Here is a 12,842-nt window from a genome sequence, read left to right as displayed (position 1 = left end):
TTGAGGTACCTCCCCCACAAATGTTCAAAACTTTTCTCTTTGTTTTTCGTGGTCAAGTCCATGCTTCATAATATAGTGGTCCAAAAAGTTATTCCATTATTGTTTATTTGTTCTTTATAAATAGCCTGTCTTAATTCCAGATGCACATAAATAAAGTTTGTTCCCATAACATCCCCGAAGGGAGGAGAGAGACTTCATCATATCAACAAGTTCGAACGGCGTGTATTAAGTCACCTCTTGTAGATAAGTTTTTCATGGCTGATAGATTACAGGCATGTCAAGTTCGAAGATGAGCTATATCGGTCCACGTTTTGGTATAATCTCCATATAACGATAAAGCCCGATTTCAGGTATTTTTAGGTTTTTAACTACACTTTTAGACCGAATTAGCTATAATTTAGCATTTAGGTTTCTAAGTAGTCAAACAAATTATCTACCAAAAATTTGGACATATGTTCATGTTTTCGTATAGCTCCCTCCCATATAACGCTACATTTTCTATTCGAATTAGATGTAATTTGATATTTAAGTTACAAATCTTTTCCATGTATTTCAAAGTTTTAAACTGACCGATTTAAAATTAGGTATTTGGGGTTCCCAGTGGTCAAAAAGCATCTCCACCTTAAATTGTGGACATTGGTACTTTCGTAACAAAAAGAAAACTAAACTTATGTTTTTACTTGTTATATTTGTCATACGTTTGAAGTACATCGAAATATTCATCGAATACTCTATAAAGAATACATATTCTTGACCATCAGAAAATTCTTAGTCGATATAACCAGCTTCGTCCGTTGATGTCAATATACAGCTCACAATATTTAATACAGAGCTTTATAATTTGGTACGGAAATAGGAACATCCTACGATGGAATTAAAACATCTCCGCAGAGAAGGTTCACGTACACGGAGGAAAAAAGGCCTCTCTAACATATGCCCCAAGCATATTTTGCAGCAAACATATATATGTATGTTTGCAACAGTCCCAAACATAACATATGTTTAGATACAGCAAACAAATATATGTTTGGGTGCAAACAAATATTTGTTTAGATGATATATAAATACAAAATCCACAAAATCACATACACCAGAGTAAGGCAATGGGTCTCCCGTGAGCGTGAATTACTCTCGCTCACAACCTGTGTAGACTCTAACTTGTGGTGACCGAGAGTAAACTTACGCTCACGGGAGACCCATTGTCTTACTTCGACATATGTACACACATTTATAAATGGTGGTGCTTTTTTATTGAAATGTATAGAAATAACAAGCACAAAAGCAACAACAAACGCGTAGATACATACATACAAAATTGCAAATAAAATAAATAGTGTCAAACTTTTAGAAAAAAAAAAACAAATTAAAACTGTTAATTATAATATATAGAAACATCATTGAACGCTTCTCGTTAGTTGTAAAATAAAACACATTCTCCTCAAAATTGAAATCACCAACGGGAAATCGGCATCTGGAATCAAATGATTATATAATGTAATAAATAGGTACAACCATATTTCAAATATATGCATGTATATGAACATTCTATAAATTTCATTACCAATATTAAATGCAATTTCTTCTTTGAGCAATAAAATATTTCCATTCACTTTTTGATTCAATTATAAAATGTATTGGGCATTTAATGTACTAAAAAACACCATTTCTTTAAGAAAACACAAAACACTTATTTATTCACACACTTTACCGTCTATACTCAAAGATTGTATTTTGAATACTGAAGAAAAAGTTACAAACATAATTGATACCATTTTTTTTCTTTACCTCTTCGCTTGCTACGTTGGATAACTATGAATAAAAATAAAGCTTGTGGAGAAAACACTCGCGACAACAACAACGCCCGAAACGCACGCGTTTGGCCACATAGACACCACCAAAGCCAAACAAACTTGTTTACCCTCCCTTCTTTGCTTCTGCGTCTTCTATTACAGCATACACATAGCTCGTTATTATAAAACAGCATTCCGCAGCCGTGAGAGCCCTGTTGTTATTCTCTTTGACAAAAATCCTCTCTCCACCCATAAAAAATATTATGTTTGGATCCAAACATATATTTGTTTGCAACCAGACCCAAACATTAATTTGTTTGGATCCACACATATTTCTAACATTTGACATTTATATTTATCTGTGTGTAATGATATACCCTCCATTAGAACGGTATCTCCCAATTTTCAGATTTTTTTAAGTTTTTGCCACATTATTTAACAGAAATGGCTAAAATTTGGTGTTTAGTCTTTGTTGGAGCTATAAGAATAGTAGGTATAGGTCCATGTTTTTATATAGCCCCTGTATAATGTTTTGCCCACTTTTCGGTATTTCTAAAGTATTGGTCACATTATCCAACCAAAATGTATGAAATCAAGTTTTAATACAGTTTATGGCTACAATAAGTTCAGCCCGGACTTGTTCTTTCTTGTTTTTCATAATCATACTTTCTTTGTGCTTTTAATTCTGCATATCGTCACCATAAATGCCTAAGACATAACCGACATGAAAATCGAAATTCGTTTTTTTTGACGTAATCTGATACATAAAGCTAAAATACATGCTCTGGCAAAATTTCAAATTGCTACGTTCAAAAACAACGATCCTATTCAAGAAATGACATTTCGGAAAATGGGATAATATTGTAGATTTTGTTGTAATGGAGGATCTCAAAACTAAGCAATTCAGCGGTTTTGGTTTCACTACTTATTCCCCTTCGTATATGATCGATAATATCTCATATACTCGCCTTCATAACATTATTATTCGGTAAAACAGTTTTTAATTTTATAAAGTTTTTGGTTCTCCTGTAAAGTTTTGATTTTTTGGGTTACGTATTCGGGCATTTGTGGTGACGATATGTAAGTTCGTTGTTAATTACCAGCCTGAAAATTGTTAAATAGTGTTGAAAAGAATTGTTAATCCATGCGCCTTTCCAATGTACCCATCCATTAGATTAGCCATACTCAAGAAAAAATACAAATTAGGTTTTTTTTGTTCACGCTGGACATTATCAAAGTAGTTAGTGCGGTTGGACAAGGAAAAAGTGACGTCGAAATTTTGCACTTAAACCATTATCGGCCATGCTGCTTTGTTTTTGTAGTGTGAATAATAGTGCGAGTGATAAGCAAATTTTTGGGAAACCATTATAAACAAATTGAAATGGTGTGATAGATAAATCACACAACAAAGCGGGGAAGCAATAAAAGCTAAGTGGCATGTGTGAGACATACATATACATACGTACAAGTGCAAATGTACAGCGAAAGAAAAAGTGAAAGGGGAAATTAAGGCTTTTGTTTCGAATTAATTCGAAGTTGAAGCTAAAACCTTTCTAATATATAAAATGGGGATGGTCCGTTGTCAGGAAGCATGTAAGCACGACAAATATTATATCTCTGTTAACAGGGCTACAAGGTAAAAATTTCAAAACGATCCTCGAACAGCCCTTACTCTGCTCATAAGCGAATTATTTCTGTTGTACAATATTTATTTCATGGAACTTGATGTACAATTGGAAGAAATTTACTCACTTAGCTGGCCGATTACAGAACATTTGTTCCATAGACCGAACTAAGAAAAGATCTCCAATTCTCTCTGTTTAGTGCTTCCTTTTTTGGAATACCGCGCCTTGTCATCTCTTCATGCACTTGTTTGCGCCACCTATTCTTTGGCCTGTCAATTCTGCGTGCACCGCCATGTGGCTAGAATTTATACGCCTTTTTAGCGGGTTCATAATCGCTCATTCTTATGATATGGCCTAGCCAACGCAATCGCTGCATCTCGATACGTTTAACTATATTGATGTCGTTGTATAGCAGATACAGCTCGTGGTTCAGACGACGTCGATATTCCCCGTCAAGCAGACCGGTCCGTAGATCTTTTGAAGAATTTTTCTCTCAAACACGCCAAGCTCTGCCTTATCTGCTTGCGCAAGTACCCAGGCTTCGGAACCATACATCAGCACGGGTAGTATCAGTGTTTTGTAAAGCGTTATTTTTGTTTGACGAGTTGTGGCTTTGTTTTTAAAGTACTTACTTAAGCCAAAGTAGCATCTGTTGACCAATACGATTCTTCTTTTTATTTCACAACTGAAGTCGTTTGTTGTGTTTACGGAGGTGCCGAGGTAGACGAAGTCTTTGACCACCGCAAAATTATAGGAGCCAACTTCAACAGTTGATCCGATCTCAATGGACGCACTGCGCGTCGACACCATCAAATTAGTCTTCCCGCCGTTTACCGCCAGACCCACTTTAGAAGATTCTCCTTCGTCCTTCAAAAAGCATCGGTTACTTCTTTTACTGATCGTCCCATGATGTCTATATCATCAGCATAAGCAGCTATTGGTGTAGATTGTGCCGCTTCTTTTCACGTTTGCCTCTCGTATAACCTTGTCTAGCAGGATGTTGAAAATATCACACGAAAGGCTGTCTCCTTGCATGAAACCTCTTTTGGTACAAAACTCTTCGGAGACGTTCTTTCCTATTTTAAGTGAAGATCCTGTGTCAGTTAGAGTCATTTTACAAAGCCGAATGAGCTTTGCGGGGATACCAAATTCAGACATGGCTTGGAATATCTTTGAACGTAGCGGGCTATCGAAGGCTGCTTTATAATCGACAGGTGATAGGGGTCGATCTGCATCTCTTGGGTCTTCTCCAGGATTTGCGGCAGGGTAAATATCTGGTCAATGGTGGACTTGCCAGGTCTAAAGCCACATTGGTATGGTCCAATTATTTCGTTGACCATGGGCTTTAGTCGTTCGCACAATATCCCTGACACTATCTTGTAGGCGATAGGGAGAAGACTTATGCCCCTATAGTTAGAGCATAAAGTCTTATCTCCTTTCTTATGGACGGGACAGAAGATGCTCAGGTTCCAATCGTCGGGTACGTGTTCTTCCTGCCAGATAGAGCTAAATACTGATGCATACACCTTATCAGCGTGTCGCCTCCGGTTTTAAACAGCTCGGCTGGTAGGCCATCAGCTCCTGCTGCCTTATTATTCTTCAGCCGGGTGCCACCGTGGTGCAATGGTATGCACGCAGAAGGATTCCCCGGCCAGGCAACATCAAACATTTTTCAACGGTGGCAAAATACCCCTCAGTAATGTTGGCGACATTTCCTGAGTATTTCAGCCTTGAAAAACTTCTCCATATGTGGAGTCTTAAGACACGCCGTTCGGACTCGGCGATAAACAGTAGGTCTCATATCATTGAGCTAAATATGAATCGGGGTGCACTCATTGATATGAGAGAAGTCTCCCTTGTCCCGTATGGGATGTTGTGGAACAATGTTTTTTTTTACCTCATCTTGGCCGGGTGGTATACATTCAATACCATCTTCTGGGATTGGATCGGTGGTATCTTCGTCGACTTCGCTACTATTGGATACCAACAATTTGGAAAAATGCTCTTTCCATATCCTTAGCACACTATCTGTATCAGTTACCAGATATGAGAGAAGTCTCCCTTGTCCCGTATGGGATGTTGTGGAACAATGTTTTTTTTTACCTCATCTTGGCCGGGTGGTATACATTCAATACCATCTTCTGGGATTGGATCGGTGGTATCTTCGTCGACTTCTCTACTATTGGATACCAACAATTTGGAAAAATGCTCTTTCCATATCCTTAGCACACTATCTGTATCAGTTACCAGATTACCTTTCTGGTCTCTAAAGGAGGCTGTGCCAGTTCCAAAGCCATTAGTTTAATGTTTTACTCTTTGGTAGAATTTTCGGACTTCATTCTGTCTCCTGTACATCTCGATTTGTTCACACTCCCGCCTTTCCAACTCTCTCTTTTTCCTTCGGAAAAGACGTTTCTCCTCCCTCCTTTTCTCCCGATATCTCTCTCGTGCGTTACTACTGATTGTAAAGTAGCCCTATATGCCAAATTTTTCTCTTCGGTAGCAGTACGACACTCCTGGTCATACCATAGACTCCTTGGTGGAGGTCTCTGGTATCCAAGTACTGATTTTGCGGCTGTTTGCATGGAGTGGGCAATGTTTTGCCATTGACCTGCTATGTTATCGGGACGAGGAGTGCCTTGATTAAGCAGTTGGGCCAGTTGAGTGGAATATGCTGTGGCTATCTGTTGTGATTGCGGCTTACCGATGTCCAACTTCCGTGTTGTGTCTTTTCGCACTTTGTTTGCTACGTTTAATCTGGTACGTACCATTGCTGCAACAAGGTAGTTGTCCGAGTCTATGTTTGTACCTAGGAACGATCGTACATCCAACACGCTTGATGCATGTCTTCCATCTATCACAACGTGATCAATTTGATTTCTTGATCTTTGATCTGGCGACAGCCAGGTGCCCTTATGAATATCGTGATGCTTAAATCTGGTACTGTTAACTACCATGTTTTTCGCCACTGCGAAGTCTACCAGCCTCATTCCATTGTCAGATGTATCACTTTGGAGACTGAATTTCCCGACTGTTGGGCCAAAGATATTCTCCTTTCCAATTTTGGCATTAAAATTGCTTAGAATAATTGTAATGTCATGGGCAGGACAAAGGTCATATGTTTCTTCTAAGCGATCGTAAAATATATCTTTGGTCTGTTCGTCCTTGTCTACAGTGGGAGCATGAGCGCAAATAAAGCTGATGTTGAAGAATTTTGCCTTTAATCGAATTGCAGCAAGTCTTTCATTCACTGGGGTGAAGCTGGAGACCAGATGTATTAACTTCCGACTAACTATAAATCCGCAGCCAAACTCATGTTTTGTGTCATGACACTATAATACAGTGCGTCACCTTTAGGTGCTGTTGTGACACCTTTCACGTTCCATCGTATTCCTGTATGGCAGTAATGTCGGCCTTGTACTTTTCAAGTACATCTGCCAATGCGTAAACGGCACCTTCTCTATAAAGAGTGCGAACATTCCAGGTGCAGATTCGCAGATCATGGTCCTTTAAACGTTTCCGCGGTTCGTCAACTTTAGAAGAGTTTGTTTTTCTTTTCTTTTATTTTTTCTAGGGGAGGGTTACTATCTCGACGCCCAAACCCAAGTTTTTAACGTTCTTATGGGTGAACGCACGGCACATGTTAGCTCACTACCTTTAATGGGTGTTAAAGGCAGTTCCCCAGGTGACACAACGGGGAGGTCAGTGTCCACTTGAGATGAAAGAGGGACCAAGATATATTCTGGGCTTTGCCATGTTAAAGCCGGTCAGGACCGTTCCTTGGTATACATCCCCTACGTCACCCAATGGAAGAAATTTACGATATACAAAGCTTCGACCGAATCAGATAATCAATTCGAATATTTTTGCTTGTGGGGCATTATCTCAGGAAGCATGGACTTGTCCCGAAGAAATTGTATCGTAGTAACAAAATTCAAAACGATCTAACAGCTATTTTGAAACTGTACTCTTGCGAAAAATGTGTAATTTTGAGTGGAAGGCACTCGAAGTACAGATATAGTCCATATTCGAACCTAATCTATGTCTGGGAGAAATATTACTATGCGCCAAGTTTGGACCAAATTGGTTACACTCTTCTAGAGTTATCATGCCCACCATTTTAGAGAAAATTTTTAAACTTTCGTTGGGCCGGAGTGAAAACATATGATTCATCATCGAACTTCATCTAAGTCTGGACAAAATATTGCGTGGTGCAAGTGGGTTGGTTCGTTCGAGAGCTATCATGCGCATCTGCCAGAAAGACAGACATACGAATGGACAGGATTAAATCGCGGAGATCTTATTAAAGTATATATTTCTCGTTAGCCTAAAGGCTATTTGTTTCGTTGGGCGCGCAGTGCTTTTCTTTCCTATATTTTTTCATTTATATTTAACCGTCAGGACTTCCCTATTTTCTCCGTGTACATAACAAACAAAAAAAAACTTCTTTGACAACAAATGAATGGCAAGGTTGTTCAAATGTACTTGCCCAAAATAGATAAGACATTATTTGCCGGCTACCCAAAAAAAAAAAGAATTTCCTCCAACAACAGGTGTGCAGTTTGCAATCAATCGCATAGTCACACACACATATACATAAATTCGATTATTTTTATAACCAATTTAATTTGTTTTTTTTTTTTTTATTTTATTAAATAATTAGCTTAACAGAGCCCAAAAAATGGTGATAAGGAATTCCAGGTGCAAACCATTCAATAAAATATTGTCCTAGCTACGTTATCTTTTCACTTTAGACCAACTGATTTAGCCGGCACTTGAGAATATTCAATTGAGGGCGGGTGTATGCTTAGTATGTTGGTTGCTTAAAAATGTGCCTATAATTTTGCGAATGGTAAATGGGGAATTTTTAGAGATAGTAATTGGAAACAATAGTTATGTGTGTACTTGAAGGAAATTTTATAATATTTATATGTTATTATTGCCAAGAAAAACAAATCATACAAGCAGATGCATAAAGCTAAGCGTTATCGGAATGTACTTAAACGGCAGACATTCTCTGTTGTTACGGTGAAGATTGATTTTATTGATTAACGAATTATTATAATGGCACGTTTTTTGTACTTTGTAGATATGAATGAGCAATAGATTTTATATCTATCGAAACTATTTACAATGTAAACGGTTTTGCATATATGAGAAAAGTCAAATTTTTTAGTTTTCCATTAACAAAATCTTAGATTTTTTTTTTGGAATCTACATGAAAGATATTTGGTACATTGATTGAGAAAAAATTTCCAATTTGAAATCAGTTCGAAATACTCAGGGGTCTATCTGTGGTCCATTTATTTGAAACCTCATGATGGATTCTCTGATGCGGGAGTTAGCGACCACTTTGAAGATTTTTGTGTGTGCTGATGACCTCCTTATCATGATCGAAGGTGAGACTCATGTCGAACTGGAACGTCATGCTGATGAGGCCATGGGCATTGTTGGGATCTGGAGTGACCAAATGGGTGTTGAGGTTTCTAGGAAGAAGACTGAGCTAATGCTGCTGAAAGGCAGATTAGCGCACAGTCGACCTCCCCACGTTCGATTTGGTGATCTCGGGCATACGGTACGTCAAGCAAGTCAGGTACCTGGGAGTAACTATGGCCGAGAGGATGAACAACCTTGCCGCACTTTGACCGTTTGAAGGACAAGTTGACTGTTGTTGCTGGTATGGTCAGAGGGGTCTTGTGGACTGGCTGGGTTTTGTGCAGGCGTTCCCTGCACACCATATATGGTGGAATTTTTGTTGCTTGTGCAACATATGGTGCACCTGTATGGTGTGCCGCAGCTGAGTCTATTATTGGACGTAGAAAGCTCTTGTTGTGTCAACGTGAGGTCATGTCAGCATGTCTGCGGGTGTGTTGCACTATGTCCACGGACGCAATGTAGGTGTTACTTGGCGCCCTGCCCTTTGACCTGGAATCGAGATGTAGGACTGTTCTGTATAAGCTGAAGCGTGGCTTGCAACTGTCTGAGTATGATTGGCTCGGGCCTTCTGATTTGGTGGATGGGGATGTTAGGCGACGCACTGCAATCCTTCGTCGAGTTATTTCAGTGAAAGAAGGGCTTGTGTCGTGGGAGCTAATGAGACGGTCTGGTGCATTTATTTGGAACCTCATGATGGATTCTCTGCTGCGGAAGATAGCGACAACTATCAAGATCTGCGCGTATGCTGATGACCTCCTTATCATGATCGAAGGTGAGACTCGTGTCGAACTGGAACGTCGTGCTGAGGAGGCCATGGGCATTGTGGGGATCTGGAGTGACCGAGTGGGTGTTGACACAGTTGACCTCCCCACGTTCGATTTGGTGATCACGGCATACGGTACGTCAAGCAAGTCAGGTACCTGTGAATACCTATGGCCGAGAGGATAAAGTTCCTGCCGCACTTTGATCGTTTGAAGGACAAGTTGACTGTTGTTGCAGGTGTGGTCAGAGGGGTCTTGTGGACAGGCTGGGTTTTGAGCAGGCGTTCCCTGCACAACATATATATATGGTGGACTTTTTGTTGCCTGTGCAACATATTGTGCACCTGTAGGTGTGCCGCAGCTGGGTCTATTGTTGGACATAGAAAGCTCTATTGTTGGAGCGTGCTCTCTGAATGCGTTTTGCATGCAAGAGGCCTGTCCAGGACAGATTTGTGTGGGTGTGGGGTGACCGAGGACTGGCGGCATATACTGGCGTAGTGCCTCCACATAGTTGTTGTTGTTGTAACAGTGTTTGTTATTATGTTTGTATGCTCGTTCTTCTGTTCAATCTGCCTCTGGGTCTATCTCCAGTTCCAGGATAGTGGCTGCTTCGATGGGATGTAACCACAGATCCACCGGAGTTAGATGAGTAGATCCGCGTGCCTGACCCAAAGAAAGGTAGGAGTTTAGGTAGGCTTCGCTCCTAACCAAGGAGGCGATCACGTCCAAATGCGTGTAAGCGAATTGATACTCGTACTTTTTGTGCGGGGGCGTTGGCAGACGCATCGAATTCACCCGGTGTTGAGAGCACTGTGGGGTAGGCCGTATGGCAGGTACCCACATAGAACACCACGACGTATACTATATAATTACTGACGACCCATAATTTTAGTGAAAAAGTTGCATATCTTGCGGAAATTAAGAATGAATTAAAAAAGGTGGTAGTTTTCTTTTTTATACCCTCCACCATAGTATGTAGGCTATATTAAGTTTTTATACCCTCAGCCTTTAGGCTAAAGAGGGTATTTACACTTTGATACGACCAAAAATGTGTCTCATAGAAATAATGGTTTTAGACCCCAAGTATGTTTGTACGATATCCGTTTCAGACAATTTTGAGTAGATCTAGCAATGTCCGTCCGTCTGTCTGTCTGTCTGTCTGTCTGTCTGGCAGGCTGGTGCGCACGATAACTCTCGAACGGATCAATCGATTCGGTTCAAATTTTGGGTATCGAAATATTTTGTCCAGATTCGATTTAAGTTCAAAGATGGGCTATATAGGTCCACTCCTTCAGGTACCTCCCCCACAAGTGTTCAAAAATTGTCGCAAAACTTGTGCGCACGATAACTCTTGTAGGGAATAACCGATTTGGTCCATACTTTGCACATCGTGTAATTTCTACCAAACTTAGATGAGGTTCCAATATGGTTTCAATCGGTCCACTCCTTCGGGTACCTCCCACACAAAATTTCGGAAAAGTTCAGTTTAGGACCTGGCTTCGAATCGCTTTGATTTTTGTTTACGCAAGTTGTATTTGCTGTCCTCTATACGATGCTGTAAGTTTCATTAGGGGCAAGTCCATACTTCCTGAGAAAATAGCCTGAAAGTTACAAAAAACCCTATGACACCGTGTGCAGTGGTTGGAGAGCAAGATAACTCTCGAACGGACAAACCGATTCGGTTCAAATTTTGGCTTTCGTAATATTTTACCCAAACTTAGTTTAAGTTCGAAGATGGGCTATATCGGTCCACTCCTTCCGGTTCCTCCCCCACAAAAGTTCGAAAAATCTTCGGAAAATTTGTGCGCACCATAACTCTTGAAGGGAGTAACCGATTTGGTCCATACTTTGCCCATCGTGAAATGTGTACCAGACTTAAATAAGGTTTCAATATGGAGTCAATCGGTCCACTCCTTCGGGTACCTCCCACACAAAATTTCGGAAAAGTTCAGTTTAGGGCCATCTCTCGAATCGCTTTGGTTTTTGTTTTAGCAACTTGTATTCACTGCCCTCCATACGACGGTACAAGTTTCATCAGGGGCAAGTCCATACTTCCTGAGAAAATAGCCTGAAAGTTGCATAAAACCCCTATGACACCGTGTGTAGTGGTTGGAACGCAAGATAACTCTCGAACGAATCTGCCGATTCGGTCCAAAATTTGGCGTTAGTAATATTTTGTCCAAACATAGTTTAAGTTTGAAGATAAGCCATATCGGTCCACTCCTTCAGGTACCTCCGCCACAAAAGTTCGAAAATGTTCGGAAAAATTGTTCGTACGGTAACTCTTGAAGGGAGTGGCCGAATTGGTCTATACTTTACACATCCTAATATATCTATCAGGTTCAAATATGGACTATATTTGTCCACTCCATCGGTACCTCCCACGCAAAATTTCGGATAAGGTCACTTTAAGATCTGATATCGAATCACTTTAATTTTTGTTGAAGCAAATTGCATTCGATGCTTCAATTACGACGTTAAAAGTTTTTTTAGGGGCAAGTCCATACTTCTTGAGCAAACAGTCCGAAGGGTGTAAAACCCCCCTATGACACCATATGTTGTGGCTGGAGATCCACTTCCATAACGGTCAATGTCGATCCATTCATTTTAGTATCTCCTCCGCAAAACTTTTGATATTTAATCCTAATCAACATTTTTGTCGGTTCAAACGCCAAAATCTTTGAAACCCCCTAAATACATACGTATTTTGGGAAAACATTGTTTCAATATGCAGGCTGAGGGTATATCTCTGTCGGCAAAGCCGACTGATACTTTTTTACTTGTTTTTTTCCATTTGTAACGCATTGATATAATCATTTGCGGACCCTTTTGAAATAATCATTTGATCAGGGTAAATTTCTGAGTCGATCTATGCATGTCCGTTCGTGCGACCGTCTGTGGTAATCACCCTAGCATCCACAAAAATTAGAATAGGACGCTGAAATTTTGGGAAGATGCGTCTTTTGTTTTTCAGGCAGGTCAAGTTCAGTGATGCGCTATAACGATACCCCCGATTTTCGGTATTTTGACGTTTTTAACTACATCTGCCGACCGAATTGTCTAAAATTTGACATTTAGCGTTCCCAAATATCAAGAAACTTATATTACAAAACTTGTGGATAAAGGTCAATGTTTTGGAATAGCCCCCATATAACGGTAACCCCCGATTTCAGGTATTTTGACGTTTTTAGTCACATTTTTAGGCCGAAGTGGCCATAATTGACATTTAG

This window comes from Musca autumnalis, unplaced genomic scaffold (assembly GCF_047663935.1).
Source record: "Musca autumnalis isolate F117 unplaced genomic scaffold, ASM4766393v1 scaffold_1, whole genome shotgun sequence".
Taxonomy (NCBI): domain Eukaryota; kingdom Metazoa; phylum Arthropoda; class Insecta; order Diptera; family Muscidae; genus Musca; species Musca autumnalis.
This window is presented reverse-complemented; position numbering follows the sequence as displayed.